This window comes from Thermobia domestica, unplaced genomic scaffold, assembly GCF_964235325.1.
Source record: "Thermobia domestica unplaced genomic scaffold, izTheDome1.hap1.1 HAP1_SCAFFOLD_262, whole genome shotgun sequence".
NCBI classification, from domain to species: Eukaryota; Metazoa; Arthropoda; class Insecta; order Zygentoma; family Lepismatidae; genus Thermobia; species Thermobia domestica.
In genome coordinates this window covers 160,060-182,216 of record NW_027655977.1, presented here as the reverse complement: position 1 = coordinate 182,216, position 22,157 = coordinate 160,060, and the positions used below count along the sequence as shown (strand labels likewise).

Below are 22,157 nucleotides of genomic sequence, written 5' to 3'. Positions count from 1 at the left end.
TTGACCCTCCGTCTGTGCACAATGGGGTGACGGGGTGCCAGTGAATCAGCGACCTGCGTCCTCCAACGATTAGGAAACTTGGAGTCAAGATAGTGACATGGGAGGGAGCCCCGTCGTGCTGGAAGTACATAGACACCCGAGTTTCCAAATTCACATCTTCCAGCAGTACCGGCAATTCGTGGCGCAGGAAATGCAAATAATAGTCACCAGTCAAACGCTGGGCAACACAAAGGGACCGATTATCTGATCACAAAGAATCCTCGCCCAAACGTTGACAGAAAATCGTTCCTGATATTGTCTAACAGTGATTGCTCTCGGATTTTTGTAACTCCAACGATGCCAGTTACTGGTGTTGTTTATCCCATTCCTTGTGAAAGTGGCCTCATCAGTGAACAAAATGAATGGCAAAACATTCGGATGCTCCTGTATCAATTGAGAAAAAGCAACACGTAGTTTCCTGTCTCTCTTTGATACTACACTCTTTGAATGTGGAACGGATACAGCCCCTCTCCTTGAAGCACATCATGTACATATGTACGTGGAAGTTGATGTTGAGTAGCAAGTCTCCTAACGCTGGTTGTTGGACGTTGCGTTGCAGCCTCAATAACGTTGTCTTCTTGCTCAGGGGTGTATTTTGAAGGTTCCCGACGTTAAGTTCACGCTGGGAAGCTCACCAGTTTCACGCAGTTTAGTATACACGTTTGTGAAGACGCGTCCATTAGGGACTCTGCGGCCAGGAAATCTACGCTGGTATTCATCCACAGCACCTTTGACATTACCATAACAAAACCCGTAGACATACATAATATCTGCATACTCCGCGTGTATGTATTGGAACGGCATTCAGGTACTACATCGTCTTCACAGTCACCACATCAATTTCGTTCACAGTCTACAACACGCACTGTACTACACTTACTAACGGTCTCGACACTCCAGCTATCACATGAATCCATGACACAAAATAGCAAAGGGAACTTTCAAGCTGGTGAGTTGCGGTACGCCGCTTATAATAGAAGGTATGCCAAAACATTTCCAGGAATTTGGGCCAAACCGTGGCAACGTCTCTGTTGCTTGTACGTGAGACGATCATAATGTTTCCGTGCACTGGAAATAATTATTTACCGCCTTCGACAACTGTACTACACTGGATGCTCTGGTCTCGACAACTGTACGAGTACTTCACTTCACGTGGACTTTGCTGCTGCCATCGGTTGTTCACACGATTATACCATTGTTCTTGGATAGAAATGTAGAGCTGTCGATGTTAGAGAATAGAATTGTATTCCCACTTTTGCTTAAACACGTGTTTATTAACATTCGTAACCACTATAAGCTATAGCAAATTCGAATCTTGTAATAGAGTGATTAGTAAGAAATGTTCTCTGCTTTCTAATGAAGACACTAAACTGACATTTCACCTGAGTTTGTGGTATACAGCATCGTTTTCCCCCAATTAGATCCTGCTACTCTATTGCCAGTGTGTCCACCCAAGAATGGCGAAAAATTGTTTGAAAAAGGGAATTTTATAGCACAATTCGAAAATGTTCCCTCCATTATTTCCCTCTTGTATGCAGTACGTGGACAAACTGTATACCGTCTGAAAGCCTGTTTCAGTAGCTTTACAACGAGGTATAATACTTAACTAAAACAAACCACAGGGTGTTCTATAAGCTTTCACACGGAACTTGAGAAGTGCAAGCGGCAAAAACTTACTTTCACCCCTATCTCCGAAACGAGGAGGATTAGACCCTATGTTCATATAGGCATTTTGGCTTAGAATGACCTCCCCTATCACCTCCCAAAATCTTTGCATTTCCTCACCGGACACCCTGTATGTATAAAAAAACACAGTGGTCAATAACGAGTGTATCGACTGTATTTATATGAGTCAATGTGTTAGTAGAGAGCAATGGAACGATGGGTATGTTCATTATGTTGTGTGGCTGCAATAACGCCGAATGCGATGGATACAATGGCGTTACTGTCTGGCTTAAAGCTGCCACACCTCAGAATGCAATATCTGTTTTTCAAGCTACTGGCATAAACCCATGCAATCCTTTAGTAATCTCAGAAACAACCTTTGCACCAGGTACTATCTCTTCAGTGTTTCCGACACAAGCTCCTACTGGACAACAATAACCAACCATCCACGAAGATATCAACAGTTCCCAGCCGTCAACATCATCTGCATGTATCCGTGGTCCTGTAGCTAATGCTCCGTCTCAGTCTTCTCACTATGCATCCTCCAGTAACAGCTATTCACTGAACTTATGCCAACTCCAAAAATTATCAGATCTTTTCCTGGAAGGAATGCAAGCAGTGGTAATGACCAGAAGTCTGTTTAGTGAACGTTTTAACGTGAAGGATAATGGGTCAACTCTGCAACCGGGTGGACGAAAGAAAGAGGGTACTTATAAAAAGAATGGCGAAGGTAAAAGTTTGAAAACATATCATCGCAAAGATAGCTCCTACTATTGCGTTTCTTGCAAAGAGTAATATTACGATTATACTGCTAAAACTATTGATTGGTTGCAATGTGGAGCCTGTAAGGGGGTGGTATCACGAAACTTGACATACTGACTCTTACTGGACACTGTTCTTCTTCTTCCAACTAATTGTCCTTGTTCCAGCGTATCTGAGTTCATTGGTTTCATGATAATATGAATAATGATAACCTGGCTTTGTTGTATCTATAGTGTATGCAATAACGCAGTTCACTTTGCGAGACATTTTTGTGTATTACTTATACTAAATATATTTTCCCCAGGTTCTTTGGGCTATGTTGTAATCAGTAAACACCAAGCTACTAAACAATGTAACGTTTATTTTTTTTCGTCAAATATTAAATGTGAAATCTTCGAAAAACTATGAATGGTGGCGTTATTGTAGCCAGTTACCCTAATATATAACTAGTGGTATCCTATTAATAGATTATGTCTTTTACGAACCCTACTAATCACACAATCTGCGTATAATGTAGTATTTGTAAATAAAACCAGTTGAGAATGCTCAAAGAATGAACTTAAAAAGATTTTTTTTTTAAATTTATATGAAATTGTATATTAAATTTATTTGATTAAATTCAATAGATAATACACTTACATATTTGGAACCTGCGTATTAGGGGATCTATTAAATTCGCTACTATATTAAGCTGTCACTTTTTATCACCGTATACATACTGAAAAATGCAGATATAACCAGTGGCCACCGGTTACTGTTTGGTACCAAAATGTTCACCATCCTCTTAGGTATTGATCAACACCATCATCTCTCTATGACTTACGATTCCCGAGATATGGCTTCTTAAATATCTCGAAATCGGCACTTTTTTCGCCAATAGCAACGGGAACGGTAAGAGTGACGCGAAAAATTGGATCACTTCTTTCGGATATTTGTTTTTGCTTTATCGAGTGGAGAGCTCAAAATTTAAAAAAATCGCAAATAACAGACATACACACACATATACATAGAGAATTCAGTAACGTACTTCTTAACGTACGTATCTGTCCTCCGTTTAAAGACCATATTCTTATCACTACATAGATTTTTTCAATACTTTGGCTTTCAAAAGACTGAATTGGTGGAATATCAAATTTGATTCATTTAATCATATATAGCCTATGTATTTATTATAAGCAAAACTTTCTAAACAGAGGTGGGTAAACAGATGTTTTCTTTAACAAGACAATACTTATACTTAAAGCAAGAATGTCTTCCCTCGCTTTGACTATAGTACCCAGGTACAAACTCTTCAGTCGAACATCTCCAGCATGATATCTATATGTTCATCTCGTAGTAGATGTCTGTTCCTCTTTCTCTGCCTCCCCCCTTTTCCCGTCTAGTTACAATCAACTCCGGACGCGACACTCCTTTCAACGTATTATTGTTGTTGCGTTTACAAGCTTATAAGTAGCTCTCGCTGTCTGTGTATTCTTCCTTTTGTGTGTTAATCTCCTGAATAAATATGGAATAAATCAAGGAGTTTAGAAGACCTTCTGTCACCGCTGCCACTAATAGAAAACAGAGAACATCAGGTTATAATTGAGTTCTGTAGACAAGACATAGAGGCCAATTTCTTAGAAAAACTGAAAAAAAATTCGCAGACTCTACAATCTGGTTTTAGTTGCATTCGTTTTCAAGTTTCGTACAGGACTGCCAACGTTTCAAAAGATCATGTGTTCGTTAGACTCTTCGGATCACATGCACAGGAAAGACTGCTATTCTAAAACAATTAAAAATATGTTTATTATTATGTCAGAGTCATGAAAAAAGCAGAGACTATACTATATATACAATATCAGGGATAACTAAATGATGCACGTTACTGCATTTGTATTGGTCTACACTAGTACTGTTAAAATAATTATCCATTGGCATCATTGTTTCTTATCAGCAGACCACTGGCAACTGTCTTCTTCATCTAGTCCAATTGACTAAAGACCCAAGGTGAACTGACCTTTCTCAGCTTCCATTTGTCAATCAGTATGCACTCCATGGCTTCGTATGAGAACCGTGTTTCGTTGCAAATGTCCTCCACAGTTCGCGTCTTTCCCCCCCCCCCCCATTCCATTACCAAGTTCTTAACACGAACAAGGTTTTCAGTGGCTGTCGCACAATTTGGATGTCCAATCCTTGACAAATTATCCGTTGATCCCACACCCCCGTGAATTTACGCATCCAAATCCCGAAAAGCAGGGTTCGCTGGTTTAAAGCAGCTTTTTTTTAAAATTGGTTTAAACCAAAAAACGAAAAAATGTAAGTATTCGTAAAATCATTTGTGGGTTATCACATTTCACTCCCGTATTTTATTCGTATTATATTCAGACCTAAATTCTTCACTCATTACTCAAAGAGATTATGCTGCAAAAGCAACTTTAAATTTAAAAAAAAAAAAAAGTTTATGAATGTTTCTTTTGTGATTTTTTAATAGTTTGATATTATTGTTATGCAATTGCAATCCAAGAAAAATTCTAAATATTGTTTCGTTTTAATAATGTTTACTATTGATAAAATACATCAAAATGCCGTACTTTTTTGGGAGGGAGGTCATACAAACCCCACAAGAGACATTTATTGAAATCAAAAGTATCTTTGGTATCTAATATGCAGTATTCGAAGCGGGAAAAAAAGCAGAGCTGGTATGTTTTATTACAATTTTGACTCGACATACCGTCTATCTAAATGTTGAAATAGTGAGGGTATGTTGCCTAAAAAATTGCATTTCTATTTACATAATGACTAAAACCAGTTGGAGAGCTTCTCTGTAGTTACGGGAGAGAAGGACATGGAAGCATTTACTTTCCAGTGATGTCTTGATCACTGAAAAACCAGAGGCGGTATGCCTTCATCACGGAAAAACCACAGGCGGTATGGCATACCACCGCATACCGCCTCACTTCGACCACTGCTAATAAATATAATAAGTATAAATGGGTCCGAGATAAGGTGGACTCAAATAATTCGTATCTTTATTCACTTTTCTTACTGATATGCAAATTAAGTCGTTGTATTTCTTTAATTTGAACTAATAAAAGTCGTAGTGAACTAACTTGGACTAAATTAATTCTCCTGTACTCTGCAGTACTTTGAAATTGTCCATATGTAATTCTGTAAAATGGTTTCACTTGTGCAATTGTTTATCTTTTTGTCCTTCTGAAATGACTCTTGGCAATTATATTAACAAGTAGCCCTATGTAAAGATCAGTACAACGTATTTTTATCAGGAGTCGCTCGTGAGTGAGTCGGCAGATGTATCGCATTTGTGGCCTATTAGTCCCAGTTTCGAGTTCAAATGGGGGACAATTTCTCTCGGATGTAAGCCGAGAAGCAGTTTGGATTTCGCTTTAAGCTTATGTGACCCCTTCCAGCATAACCTGGTTGTTGCATAATAACACCAAGGCGAAACAAACTTATTGCTGCCTATATGTGATATAAATACATAGAACAAATTGTTTAAACCAAAAAACGGGGTCTTTTTTTTTTTCAATAAAAACTATGGTTTTTGCCAACCCTGCTGAAAAGTATTAACTGCAAGTGCACTGTCTCCACACACATCCTGCAGCTACCGATGAATATCCACAGCCTTTTTACCTCATCTTGTCAAAAACTTTAGACCTATATGAAAACAACAAATATTTTTGATATGCACCTCGTATGGTATTCATTCTCTTCTTCTACACTGAGAAAAAAATGTAGGCGGCGTACTTAAAAAGATAGGTTATATGAGTAATTCCTGTAGTTTTTGGACTTGACTTACAGCAAACGTATAACTGAAAACGCAGGTTTTATAATACTTTCCATGTAAGTGTTCCATCTGTGCATACTTTCCGTATCAAACAATATGGGCGGTCAGGATCTCACATACAAATGGACGTATATAACACTTTTGAAATAAATAAGTGCCGTACAATTTATTACTTTCAAAATTTTGCACTAGTGTCTGATCATTTAACATGTGTCTAAATTTCAATAAGTAGTTTTACTCATATAAATACTGCCCATTGTTCACAACTATAAGTAGTAAAATCATATCTGGTTTTAAAATATAAGTATTTGATAAAGCTCCTTTGTATTCGCTCTAATAACAATAGCCTTCCTTGCTGGTCTGGTGACAAGCGCGCCCCGTTGCACAAGTTTCCGGTCGAAAACATTAAAATTTGAACGCATTAGTATGATTCGAATTCCACCTTAAACTATAGACCCATGTCTAATGATGAAAGCGAAGTAACCAATCAACCAATAATAATAATAATAATTAGCCAATTTCACTTATACATACTACCATGTCAAAACTAAGATCTGGTTTTTATACAGAATCAATTCGTATCACTGTATCAAATTGTCGCTGCACCTCATGTTTTGTGTGGTACAGTGATCACCGATTACCATTTCGTTTCTCTTAACAACACATGGGACTAATTAGCCACTTCTAAACTCACACTTCTCAAATTGTAGGCTACTACGCGAAGATATTGGAAATACTTAAATATGGTGCTATGTTATGACTAGGACCATATCTAGGATTATCTGACGGGGGAAGGGGATGCACCAATACCTACCACTGCATTTGATTTAAATTTGATTTTTTTAAAAATGTCTTTAGGCATCTGTGGTGTGAATGAGCAATATTGTTTTGCTGGCTGAATCCTTTTCTTTCACCCTTCAGAAAATCGACTTAAGCTATTGCTTTTCGAAAACTCCTCTTTCTTTTAAGTCTCAAATAGAAAGATGACGGCGAGGTTTCGTAAAGTGTTGCTATTTTCACTGCTAGCTTCTCAGTTTAGATAGTGTATGTTTACAACGAAGAGGAGTGCACGTGCACCCTTGCACCCCCTAAATCCGGCCCTGTTTGTCACAATATTTTGTTTTGCGCTTTGTTATTAAAGATACGCCACATTGACTTGATCCTTAGTCTTCCGTTGCAAGCGCTGCTATCGGCTGAAGGAATTCCACTCGCTTTGTCTCGCTTAGCAACAGCTGAACCCTTATTGGCTCAACGCGTGGGTGTGTGAGGGTGTGACCGTTAGTTGCATTTTTGCCACGGCTCAAGACATTTTGGCAGCACAATAGTTGTCTTATGGCTAAGTGGTAAGCGTACGCGCCTTTGGCGTGGAAGACCTGGTTCGATTACCGACGGGAGCTCCTGTGGTTCGGAATCTACTTAGCTGTAGGTCCATATCTCATATAGTCTTGTTGTGTGATGAGGCGCTAAACTCAATTCTAACTAACTCGTCACAATTATTATTTTTCTTAAAAGAGAAAGAAAGACTTTTAAAAAGTTTAGGGTTATTTTTGTCAACTTTGTACGGAAGTACAAAGTTCATTTAAGTACGGAAACTTGTGTGAATCAAATTACATGTTAATTTCTAGTTTACATTTCATGTCCACGAATCGGCGCTGGACAGAAGCGTTAACTCCCCCCGCCCCCCGAAAAAAAACTATCAATGAAACAACAGAAACTAATTGCATCTATGCAGGTCTTTTTATTTATTAAGAAAAATAGGACTGGAATTGAAAATACACGATTATATCTGTAATTTTGTAATTTTTCTATTCTAATTTTCCAGTTTAAGAACTGTTGAGCTAAAGAAGAAAAATATCGTATTACAAAGCACCAGATCTAGTGCGAAAATCGCTTACTTAGCAACCTTCACTGAAGACATAACTATAATCCTTCCTTACAAACTTCTGAGGAATCGGAAGTGTGCTTGCTTATATACATATCTATGTGTTGTATACGAGAGAGAGAACGGATGTGAGTAAACCATAGTCGACAGAGCACGTGTATATACGTGTTTTGTGACGTAATAAGTGACCGTCGCCCTAGCATGCATGAACATTCCATGAGTGCGATCAGAGTACGAAGCACACGCTCTGGTAAGCTAAAAGTTAGCAAACAGCAGCTGTTGTAAAGTGCCTTGTTTATCAGTCGCCCTGATCGAGAACACTTGAACCAAGGTTTATCCAGTTGAATGTTGTTGTTTGTTTAGAAATACTTCCTACTAGATAGCCGGTCCCTTCAGCTTTACGCTGGTGCTAGTGCTCAAATCGCGCCGTGCGCTGTCAGTGTAGTGTGATAATTCACAGTTTAAATATAGATCGAAGGTGAAGCAAGTTTTTTCGCTTTGTAACAGAAAGTTACAAAGCAGTGTGATAAAATCAAATTAAATTGTGGAGATATTAGTGTTGTGCTTGTGTGCCCAGCAGAATCTCATTGTTGTTATGTTATAAAAAACAGGTAAGTTTCTTTTAATTAATCATAAAAGTATTTGTCGTGTTCGCAAATATATATTTAATACAATGATCTATCACAATACGCTTTTGCACGTCATAATACGCAACTTGATTTGTTTTTTATTTATTGCTCCTCTTATTGCGATACTTGCAGATCTGATATAGCCTATATATTTTTTGCCATCTTTTCCGATTTCAGTTGGCAGCACTGCAACACTTATGCCGCTTTCAATCACTGTTTGAAGTTATTCTGCATCATGTTATATTCATAACAGGTGTGTATTAAAATAAATGAAGCACAAGATAGATGCATGGATCACTGATAAACTCTGGTACAAAAGGTCTCTATTTCGATCCCAGGTTATGAAGTTTGGGGTGGACAATATCGTGTCCGCAAATTTTCTTGGAATTACTCCGACTTCTCACTGTCATAATTCTATTTTTTCCAGTTTTCTATCATTATTTAATTGCGTCCATAAGCACTGAGGCTATGTGATACATGGACGTATCTTAAAGTTGAAATCCGAACTATTGTAATGGGTTCAACTTCAATCCTTCTCCATCGGAAATCGAATCAGAGACCCCGTGCACCGATCACAACAGGTCTAAAGTGTGAAATATCTCTGTTCGGAACCATCCATGGAAAGGAAATGTACTATCGTGGACAAAAATGCATTAGCATATGTATTCTGCATATCCTTAGCAATTCACTAATGAGCTTAATAGATACATTGTGCTATAAATGAAAAACTGAAATAACATTGATCATTTTATTTTATTTACCAGTAACTATTACTTCTTTAAAATTATCAAAACAGATGAACAAAATTATATTAATACGTGGCAATTTTGGATTTGGAAATTCAAATTTATTTTTTAAACTTATACAGTACTTCAAGTACAGGAAATTGCTTTAAGAAGTCCTTTTTCAATCTCAATAAGTGTATAAAATTCCGTTCAAGTAAATTTTAAATTTTCCCTGATACAGTTCCTGTCGTCTCTTTAAAATTATCTATATTATATTAATCGCTGATAGATGGTGAAAGTTGACAGTTTTGGATTTGCAGAATGAAAGTTACTTTTTAAGTCTATCCCTAACAGTACAATTACATAGCAGGCATATGCCTATCATGTTCCCTCAGGTACATGGGAATGTGTCCAGTATGTGCTTTATATACACTCATGCCCAAAATGATTGTCGCATATCTATAACTGTCTTCTTGTAAGAATATAATTCGATAATGATTTTGCAGGGTACTTTTAAAACTGATACTGTGTGTATAATCGGAAAATGTATATTTGTGGTAAATTTCATAGGAAAAGAATTATAAATACGAAATTTAGAATGAGTAAAACAAAATATTGCTAAATGGACAAGAAAGTTTTATTTTCATTTTATTGTTCTTATTTACTGCTCTTTTGACATGAAATTTTCCACATAGGCTACATGTCTTTGCCGATTATACACATACTAACATTATAAGAAATACCGGGCGAATTCGTTATCAAATTATATTTCTACAACAACATATTTATAGACATGTGACAATAATTTTGGACATGAGTGTACCTCTGAGAGAGAAATAGCATGGATGGCAAGTGACAGCCACAATCTATGTCCGCCCCTAGGCACATGCCTAATATGTACCTGGGAAACGTGTCTATTATGTTCTAGGTATGTTCCCCTTGCAGTAAGCGTCAATGAACCATAAGGCGAGTCTAACAACATTTTAAACAAGTAAAAAAAAAAATGTACCCCAAGGTGGGCGCGAACCACCAACCTTTGGATTACTAGCCGCGTGCTCTTCGACTTGGCCACAGAGGCGATGAAGAAAACGTAGTTTGTAGAGGGATAAATTACTGAGGTCTTTTGAATTTGGCTAAACAGAGTGTTCCTTTAACCGCGTATATTCGACGATAACCGTTTGGGATCAGATAAAATCTGCTCGCCATGTAATTTTATAACAAAACGACGAGTATCTATTTACTTTATTTCATGGTTCTTCCATATTCACATTCAAAATGATCGGTGACAGTTGCCATCTAATAAAGTTGATGCGTTTGTTGCTCCTAGAAAAAGAAGCAACAAATTCATCAATTGTGGGAGATGAATTTAGAACATCTAAATTGCGCATGCCCAGCACATCTTGTGCTGTTAGGGTATCTGAAACAGTATGTTTCTAAAGGACGTACCTAGAACATGACAGACATATGTCCCAAGTGACGACATAAAAACAAATGACTGTTAGAGTGCAAAACTGAGCCAGGTATGTAAATGCTATATTTGTGGAACATAGTTGCAAATATTAATTAGGTGTAAAAAGTACCTAAAACTGTAGGTAGCTGAAGTACATACTTAGCACATAAATATCATATGTGCCAAGTGTCGGGTACTTAGAAAGTAGCTGGGACACCTAAATGGCACATGCCTAGCACTTCTTGTGCTGTAAGCGATACTTCGAATTAGATGAAACTGCTTTGAACTTGATACAAATTTGAAAGAAAAAAAAACGGCTATAAAAGGGCTGGTAAGAAGTTTGTACCAGTCACCGGCTTTAATAAAAATAACAGCAATATTTCCGGCCAGGCTGGTGGAAAACGGCCAGTTGGCAACCCTAATAACAGCGCTTTCGGCGTTGTCTCTTTTAATATGAGTGAAATAAATTAATATGGAAGTGCAACGCCTTCGATGTTGCCCTGTCAGCTCCCGGACTGACTGTCATGCCTGTTCTTGCCTAAACTTGGGCTCCAATGTCATTGGAAATTGTGAGCTAGTGGTCTACTATGCCACGCTTAATTGCATGCATGGGGAGCATGCCCGCGACCGTTCGGTCTATTTAATGGACGGGTTCCGCAAGAAAGTAATGCACCGCGCCCGTGGTTGCTCGTGCCTGGACTTCTGTCCTCGTGCACAAGTGCACCCTCAAGATTTGTCCCTTAACCTTGACACCTAAGTGTGTAACCCCCATTCACTGAGGGTGTGGGATACGCCCACTGCGACCGAAGTCCTGAGTGCCTACCAGTTGACCTACTGGTGGAGGCGGTCCTGCTAGCGAGTCAGGCCCTACCATACTCTCCAGGCATGGTGCCCGAGCGTTATAAGGCGAGCTCACCTCCCGCACATGTTCGCCGTTACCCAGGTTCCTGGGATTAGTTCCCATGTGCTACCGAATCCCACGGTATGACCACAACCCGGCAGAGTCCAACCCAATCCGGGAACCTCAGGCAATGCCCGAGGGGGCTCGTGTCCCGGCCCTGCCTACCTCTATCATTCAACTGGCAACCGCCGTTTGTAGAGGTACCACACACACGTCGAGATGCTGTGCATCTCATCCCGGATTCAATGGTACGTGTAAGTCACCATTTGAGTTTGGAACCGGCCCATATCCTGCAGGGTTACCTCCCTTTCGCGGAATTAGTACCGTTCCCCAGATATCTGGGATTGGATCTTTTCCGTCTCCGTTTGGCCCTCCTGCAGGCAGGAATCCTACTCTCCCCTCCCGGTAGGATCGTCCAAGCAATACGGGACTACCTCTCTTTTACGTGTTGAGGTACCACGTACACGCTGAGATACTCAGTATCTCTTCCCGGACCCAACAGCACGTGTAGGTCGCCGTTTGGGAGACGGGCCTTGACCGCTGCTCTCCCCCGGTAGGGTCGCCCAGAGAGCTACCTCTTTTTTTTACCGTGTTGAGGTACCACGTACGCTACCAGACCCAATGGGACGCGTTAGTTTCCCATTTGGGAGTCAGCGGGAGACCCATAGGAATCCCTCATCCCCTGGCAGGGTTTGGGGGAGGAAGAAGATTCGGGTAGTCCTTTCCTCAGCGGAATGCAAGCATTCCTTGTCAGTTGTCTGCTGTGCGTAGGAGCTCGTCATCCGGATCCTTCCAATTTGGAGTTCGTTTGGTACACGATATTTACACTATTTACAAGGTTTCACTCCTGCTGCAGACGCTTGTCAATTCCATTGTGTTCCTGTGGGAGAAATCCACGCCTCTCTCTGAGAAGCTCGCAGTATCGTTCCTTATAAAAGGAAGACACTGCGATGGCGAGCCTTCCCAAGTCGCCACATAACGCTTCAGAACGCAAGACGTCCCTCAGCGGTATATGCAACAACCTTGCTCGCTCAGCCGGTTGAACCTGCTGAACAAGCGCGCACTCGATGACAGTATGTTCTGGGGTGCCCAGGGCACGCCCACAATCACACTGTGGCGCTCTAGCCAAGCCCAATTGATGAAGCTTAGCATTGTACGGACCGTGTCCTGTTACAAAATGTACAAGGCCTTTCCCTGGGTGCATATATCCCATTTGCAGCCTTTCAGCCACATCCGGGAGCACGTCATGGGTTCTCCTTCCCTTTTCGGAATCATCCCATTCCGCCTGCCAGCTGCTCACTACCCGGGCTTTAGTCTCTGCCTTTGTTAGGCACAGACGGCCGAGTATATCCACTGTCTTCGCGGGAAGATTCTTCCTAATCCAGTAGTTAGCAGCTCGTTCGAGTATCCTCAGATGCACAGGGACTATTCCCAGAATTGCACAGAGTGCGTTCCCGGGGGACGTCCTATATGCTCCACTCAATCTCATAAGGATCGAGCGTTGCACTCTGCTCACCTTTCGGATGTTGTCATCGCGCACGACAAGCCGATGTGCCCACGCGCTAGCGCAATATGCCAGCACTGAGGTCCACAAGCTGTCATTATACACTTTGACGTGGCCGGGTTGGAGTTGGAACTTCCTTCCTCCTAGAGAGAGGATCCTCTGTGCTATGCTACTTGCTCGGTTGCAGGAATACTAAATATGCTTTTGCATATTGAGTGATTCATCTAGAATCACTCCGAGGTATTTTGTTTTTCTAACCCTTTTGATGGTCTGTCTGCCGAGCTTGAGGATTGGATCCCGGAGGAGCTTTTCCCCAAATAGCATATAGACCGTCTTGTTGACTGATACATCAACTTATTCCTGCTACACCAGGCATCAAATCTTGCTAAAATAGCATTTCCCTTTGCCTCTATTTCTCTGCGGGAGTCTCCCCCCGTGAGTACGAGCAAGTCATCCGCGAACGCCACGAGATCAGTAGTCTCCGGCATTCCCAGAATCTCCGTTAGGAGTGGTTCAGTCGCTACGTCCCAGAATGCTGGTCTGCACACAGATCTCTGGGGACAGCCCTTGGTGCAGGTTTTGGAGATGCAAACATGTCAGCAATCAGCTTAGAGATCTGAAAACTATGGATTGACACATAGGATATCGGTTACAAGGGACATTGTATTTTTCATGTTCCGCCGCAGCCCCCCAAGACGATGGGGGCTAAAATTGGACTTGAACGGTTTCGGTGTCGGGAGTGTTATTATTTATCTCAACAACCCTAAAAACTATGAATTTGACACTACGTGTATCAAACATTGTGAACATGCTATTTGTCACGCCCCCAATACCCATGACGATGAGGGGTTAATGTTGGATTTGGACGGCGTCGGGAGTGTTACTATTAATCTCAGCGACCTAGAAAACCATGAACTTGACGCTAATATTGGTCATTGTGAACATGGTAGTTTTCACTCCTCAACCCAGGGGCGGATCCAGAAGAGGAAACTTTCTTATTTTATATATAAATAAAACCTATCCCAGAGTTTGGAGCGCTTAAACGTAGCTCTAAGTAGCAGTGTTACAACACATCGCTCCCCCAGAAGTCCGTCCTGGATCCGCCCCTGCCTCAACCCCCATGACGATGGGCGAAAGTTGGACTTGAAGGAACTAGAGTGTTACTAATCATTTCAGTGACACGAACTATGAATCTGATTCTGTATCTATCATTTTGAACATGTTATTTTTCACGCTTCCAACATGCCATAACGACGGGGGTAAAGCTGGACTTAAACGGCATTGGGAGTGTTACTATTCGGAGTGTTCGGGTCTCAGCGACCCCGAAAACTATAAATTTAACATTAATATCGATCATTTTGAACATGTTATTTTTCAAGCCCCGCCTTCCAACCGCCCATGACGATAAGCGCTAAGGTTGGATTTGAACGGCGTCGGAAGTGTTACTGTTCATCTCAGTGACATTGAAAACTGTGAATATGACACTAATACCCGGTGTCTCGGGTACTTGTGTTCAAATCAGGAACGTCATTTCAGATTTTGCTTCGGGGAGGCAAGAACCCTTGACATAAGTAAAATTTCGCGTTTTCTTACTGATTTAGTACTATTCTATTGATAAAATCTATATAAATCTCAAGCTCAGGGGAAGCAATTGCCCCTCCCTACCCTCCCTAAATGACACCCCTGGTTGAAATTTCAGAAAAGGGCTTCGAAGACGATTGGTATCAAATTTGGTAGCTCTAGGCCACTACTTTCTATGTGAAAAGCTGATGACAGACAGACACATTATTCTTTAATTATTATGATTAAAGATGAACGTGCGATTACAAGAGTGACATTGTAATCGTAATTTATCCTTGATTCGGAGGGGATGGGAAGCGACAAAACCTGAAAGTTGATAATTCGAGTTGAAAAAATTAAATGAAATCCTTAAGTTTTACGTACCACGATCATACTGGCCAGGCTAAAGGAGACAGTGATTATGGGAAATGAATGAAATGGCGAAACAAAGGAAGTGGAAGGAAACGAGAGAACACCGAGAAAACCCATCACGTGGTGTTTGTCCACCACAAAGCTCACTTGGCGTTACCTGGGATCGAACCAAGGATTCCATGCTCCAGAGGTGAACGCTCTACCACTAAGCCACCGCGGGCTAGAGTTGCCAAACTCAGCGATTTCTGTCTTTAAAATTATCGTATATTACAAAAAATTATCGTATATTCGTTATGTACGTGATAATTGTAAAAGCAAGTATAATAGTACTAGTAATGGCAATAATATGCATTAAACTCATCCAGTAATCTTGAGTTCCGAACTCCAAATCGGCGTCACTGTCCTTCATTTGTTAAACCCTTATTTATGAACACTACTCTGAACAACAATATTTCCATCCCATCGTAAGCGTAATTGAATTTAAAGAATGGGTACAAGGGTTTTGCTATTTGCCAACTTTTAAATCGTTATTGATATATTTTAGTGGAAATGACCTGTTAAAAACCTCATTGTGTCTTATAATTATTTAATGTTCATTTACAATTTATTTGCACATTAAAAAAAGTGTGCATTATAAAATTATCGTATTTTCACCTATTAGCGCAAGGGCATTATCGTATATGACATTAAGGCTTAAATTATCGTATATCATGATACATTATCATATAGTTGGCAAGCCTACCACGGGCTCCAATAATTCGAGTTGAGTGGGATCAAACCTTTACAGACCTGCCAACCTGGGAGGAATTTTAGGCGGGAGAATTCCTCGAAATATAAACTATAATAGTAGCAGCCGTCGGAGGACGGATAGACTATCTGTCTCTCACTCAATCTCTCTCTCTCTCTCACACACACACACACACGTGTAAACACAGCTCGACCCTAAATTGGATCCATTATTTTCTAATGTGAGTGACCAACACAAAATTGTCTAATGATAGGGAACAGGTGCCTATGGATGGGGAACAGGTACCCACTATTATTGTAGTACTTTATTTCAGCCGAAAAATAAATTAGGTGAAATTTCAACGGTATATTTTTTTTTTTTTTAAAAAAAAGAAAAGTTATGTTAATCGGTTACTTTCCCTTCTAGCCCATTTCAACTATGCGGGAGTTTGCTACTTCGTTGCGGGAAGGCGGGAGTGAACGTCGAAATGCGGAAGACTCCCGCATAATGCGGGGGAGTTGGTAGGTCTGCCTTTACCGTTTAAGTCTAGATTCATCCCCTATCAGTATGGGGGTGGAAATGAGTGACAGCATGTAAAAATGATTGAAAATGTCCGATATTGGTGTCCTGTTCGTTAATTTCGGAGTTACTAAAATGAATTGTGCCACATCGAGGTGTAACTTCAGCCCCGTCGGTTTTGGAATGATAGATGGCATGCCGATCGCAGGGGAGAGGGGTTAAAATATTTTCCATAAACCTATTGTTCGCGCACGAAGAATGTTAATTACGTAAAATACGAATACAAAAATCACTAGTGTCGTCAACAGATACGATATGAGCTTCGGTGTTTGAATCTTACTCTTGATGGTTCTGTGTACGCCACTGCGTTGGTCTTTGATATATCAATATGTAGCGACGATCAAGTTTCGCAGACCTTTTCTTTCTTCATTTTCTTTTCCTTTCTTTCTGTTTTTTCTTTTTTAATGTACTAAGAAGACAATCGTGTATCCGCTGTGATAAAGTCAAATGTTATCTAAAGCATTCTGTAACGCTTGAAAGAATTTACAAGTAGATTTTTCACTGAAGTATTCCAAACAAACTTTTTAACTTATGGGTGACTATTGACTTGCTGATGAAACTTCATCTTGGAATTCTCAACTTCTACACTTTGTGTTAAACGAGGTGCAGAAAATCATATATTTGTTTCGTTGTCGTGTTTTAACTTCCTCTTGTTGACTTTTGGTAAATAACACTGTTTATACGTAAGACGCACATCTACTGATATCTATACAAGTTGCGTCAATACTGTCATTATTAGGTGACATTGTCACTGCTCCGGTGAGTTGGAACTGTTATTAAATTCCTGAAAAGTGTCACTGCTACTTTTTGTTGCACTGTTATTCTCGATGTCAGTGTGTTACACTGTTAAGTAAATATATTTCATGTTGAAATCATAGCTGTGAGTAACATTGAAGGAGCCCACACCTGGCGTATGACTTTCGGATCAGGTGATTGAAGCGGTGCTATGTGCTTAAAATTTACTTTGAAGATAAGTTAAAGTATTACGTTTTTGTCACCTACAGTAAGTTTTATTACCTATTGTCTAGAAATGGTCGCATCCAGATAAAACTTAACAAATAATATAAGCATCCAAATAACGGTTGGCAATAAGATTCTTGTTTTTCACCTCTTAATCATTACCCTATCCGAATTATCAGTTCATTCGCAAACGGATGCAGCAAATTTATTAAAAGGATGCATCATATCCTAACAGGGTCGTGCCGTGGAAAATCAGCGCCCGGGGCGAGAGTATACGGCGGCGCCCCCATACATATATTCCAAGCAATTTTTCCTATCTTTTTTCCTTTTTTCTCCCGAATTTTTCGCTCCCTTACTTCGGCGCCCTGGGTCGTCGCCCCGCTCGCTCCCCCCCCCCAACGGCACGGCCCTGTATCCTAATATTGTTGCAGTCTCTATTTTCGTCTTTCTTTCGGGCGTAGGAGAACACGCTGCGAAATCAATGGATTGGTTTCTTTATACGTCCTATGTCAGCAGCTGGCTTATGTAGGATGGGTTCTGGGATTTGAACCACTGTCATGTGTTTGATGCTGTTTCATCGGGAATCGTATCCAGGACTTCGTGTGTGAAGGCAAACACACTAACCATTAGACAAGATAGAAGGGAAGGCCGCGGTGGCTCAGTGGTAGAGCGTTCACCCCTGGTGCATGGGATCCCTGGTTCAAACCTGCTCCCAGCAAGTGAACTTCGTGGTAGATAAACACCGTGTGCGTGGGTTTCCTCGGGGTTCTCCCGTTTCCTCCCATTTTCTTCATTCCACAATTTTATTCATTTCTCATAATTATCGTCTCCTTTAGCCTCACCGGCATAATCGTGGGACGTAAAACTCAAAGATTTCCTTTTATTTTCAAGGTAGAAGGGAAGGGATGGTGCGAAATTATCATAGCTTCAAGGTCTATTCTTCACAAAGAACATCATGTTTTTTCTGTAATGTTCTACCTCACAAAAATATAAATTATGTATAATTTGCTTTCTAAAAGATTAAGCTATCCCAATAACCTTGTAAGTAATAGAATACAACTTTTCAATAGGTTTATCGTGATTTTCTGTATTGGTTGCACACATTTCGGGATATTATCACGATAGGAATGGTCACATTGCGTGTGCTTCGATTGTTCGCAAATTATTAGTATGTATTGGCCATTATAAGAACGTAATGTTAGTACGTCTGTCTGTCCGTTACTCCACACGATAACTCTTCAACGAAAGCCGAATTTTTAAAATTCGGTTTTGTGCAATAACTATCTCTACCGACTTCGTTAATGGAGCCAATTCTTTAACATTTTTACGGGCAATGTTTACTTTAACGGTGGCTATACTTCTATTCATTCATTAAAAAATGCGCATTTCGCTTAACGCTAATATGCAACACTCAAAACATGTAAGAGTTGGGGTTGCATAAACATTTAGGAAAAAACGCTTAGATATTTTATTTCTCGTAAACACAAGACCGTTCATTCATAAATGTACGTTTCGCCTGATCCCCTTGAGCAGAGTTTATATTGTATTGAACTGCATGAAATGAAAACGGAAAATGAAATATTTAAGTTTTACGTCCCACAGTTATGCTGGCTAGGCTAAAAAAGACGGTGATGATAAGAATTGAATGAAATGAAGCAAGGGGAGGAAACGGGAGAACTCCGACAAAACCCACGCCACGGTGTTTGACCATCACTTGGCGCGAGATGGAATCATAACAAGGACCCCATGCACCAGAGGTGAACGCTCTACCACTGAGCCATCGCGGCCCAAAGTATTGAAATGCTTTGTTTCAGAAAATATTTTCTTATATTCCCACATAACTCAAGGGATTGTAATATCAAAGGCATGTGCGTATACTAGAGATTGCTCCCTATTTCGAGTGCTTTTCTTAATATTTATAAGTTTAAATCGCTATTCATCATCATTATAAGTATTCTGCCATTATTGGCAGGTCACTGGCCGCAATTGAAAATCTTCCAAAAAATACCTGAATTTTTACTTTCCGGAATCCGGAAAGTAAAATCGAAAAATTTTGCAATTCGGAAAATACAGAATTCGGAAACATTCTGAAATTTAGAAAATCCTGGAATTTTTCCGACTTCCGAGATTTTCCGAAATTTGGAAAGCAAAATTTCCGATTGCGGAAAATAAATTTTCCGGAATCCGGATTCCGGAAAATTTTGGACATTCTACCACTAACCTCTTTGTCTTCACGTACAATTTTTCTATTTTGATATCGTCCATCAATTGTAGTCTTCTTTGCTTTCTGACTTTCTTTCCTTCCACCACACCCTCTAGCTTGTAATATTCAGTTACTGTTTATTTTAATTTATAATGAACAATTACTATACAACGTAAGTTTAAAAGTTATTTCTATTCAGAACTTCTACGTCTCTTATTAAATACTATCGATATTAGGTTTTTAATACAATACGAAGTATATTTTTTCTTGGAAACTTCTCCCATCATCTCCATTGCTTGGGTTGAAATCGACCAAGAATAACGGTTTAATTTACTTCGATTATTTTTTAAAAAGAATAATTGCCACAATAAATTTCGTAAAAACTTTTAGATTCTCATCAATCTCATGTAATATAACATGGAAATTGTTCTCAAGACACTCGTAGGACTAAAATTAATTAGACATAGCAGACAAATTTCCCCTATCTAAGATTGCCATTCGTCCAGGAAAATCCGGGACCGTCATTTAATCGAGATCTGCGTCCCGAAAATATTTCTCGGGACGCTTAAATATCCCGGATTTCAGCGAAGAAGAAAGGAAGGGAATATTATATTTGCAGGATTAGGTATATAATTATTTTCTTCAACTTCTGAGTATGGCAATTAGGAATGCGCACGGACAAGATTTGTGGCTGTCTCGTCTCGAAAATGTGCTGTAAAAGTGATGTCTCGACTCGAAAAATGTATATTTCTCTATTGGAAGAGCCGTGTCTCGACTCGAATTTTGTCAGGAATATCCTGTCTCGACTCGTCTCGTGCGCATCCCTAATGGCAATTTATAAGTTGAAAAATAAAACTTGAATACATAAAGCATGGATTTAATTGAGTTCACAGTTTAATTACTTTGACATTGAACGAAGGATTCGTTTCATTGGGCCAGGGAGAAAAGGTTTTACTGCTCAATTTACGTTTGCTTAAGTAAGGAGGAGAAGGTCTACTAAATGACTAAAACTGTGATTATGTAATACTTGAACAACTCTATCTAATGGAAGAAAGTAAATGGGTATATAATACTTCTTTTCATTTTAAGCATTTCAAAGATTCTCGTAATTTAATAGCGTCCCGGGTTTTCATTTTTGAAATATGGCAACCCTACTCCTTCCTTCAATCTTGTATATACAGGTTGGCCCATATTTTGACACGTCCCTAATTTATCTTGATTTAAATGCTGTTCTTTCGTTCATCAACATAGTTATATATATATATATATATATATATATATATATATATATATATATATATATATATATATATATATATATATTTGAAATTGCAGTACATGAGGTTAATATAATACATACTTCAAATTTATATGTTAAACGAAACATCACCATACCACACATTACAAACCAGGGATGCTAGAATATCGCAAATATCGAGAAAGAACCAGACTTCAAAGGCTTTTACACAGTAATAACGCAAATGAGACAGACGGAGCAATGAACGTATATGTACGGCTACACGAGGCGCATGTCAAAATAAGGACCGATATTTAAAAAGAATGATAGAAGAAATTTATTGTGATTGATATACAAATATACCATGGCTTTTTTTACGTAGCCACCATGATCCTCTAGACTTTCTGGTGCCATGGGACAAGTTTCTAAGTTTCCATATGTGAAAAACTGGCAGCATGAGAGTGCAGCCAGTGCAAAACTGATATCTTTAGCACTTCGCTGTCGTTGAAACGCTTCGATGCAAGCCACATTTTCAGGTGAAGAAAAAAGAAAGAAATCACTGGTGCAAGATTGGGGCTGTAAGAGGGATGATTGAATACTTCACATCGAAATCTTTGTAATGTCTCAACAGCACGAGCACCTGTATGTGGGCGGGCGTTGTCATGGATCAGAGGAATTCTAGAGCATAGCATTCATCTCTGCCGATTTTGGGTGGCAGATTCTTCTATGTTTGGCAATACATTATTTTCTGTAATTATTCGTCCTAATTTTGTGAACTGATGGTATTTATTTCAATTTCTTCGCTTTAAGAGAACCAAAGTCCCGCAATTGCATTGGATGCTGCTTTGATCCGCAAGTGGCATATGATGTCCAAGTTTCATCTCCCGTCATTATGTGGCAAAAGAGGTCATCACCATCCTCCCCCTGCAGCGGACAAAAAAATCACGTTTAGCTGTCATTCTTTGCTTTTTATGAGCGTTTGTCAACTTTTTTTTTACCCATCTTGCACACAGTTTGTGATAACCCAACTTACAATGACAATACTTGAATAAAAATGAACTTTTTAGGACCGTGGATATACTATACTAGAAAATAACACAAAACAGGTCGAAAGGCATAAAATTAGCAGTGTGAAAACCACGCGAGATGCTTTCACTCCAGCTTCCAACAACGAACTG

The 22,157-nt window shown here is 39.6% G+C and overlaps 1 protein-coding gene across 1 annotated transcript in view; it reads left to right on the top strand.

The window, feature by feature from the left end:
* Nucleotides 1-8,337: 8,337 nt before the first annotated feature.
* RhoL (Ras-like GTP-binding protein RhoL) overlaps nt 8,338-22,157 on the top strand; it is a 135,079-nt gene continuing 121,259 nt past the window's right edge. The window contains exon 1 of the mRNA XM_081747481.1: nt 8,338-8,743. The gene's annotated coding sequence lies outside the window, so the exon portion shown is untranslated. The remainder of the gene's footprint in view (nt 8,744-22,157) is intronic.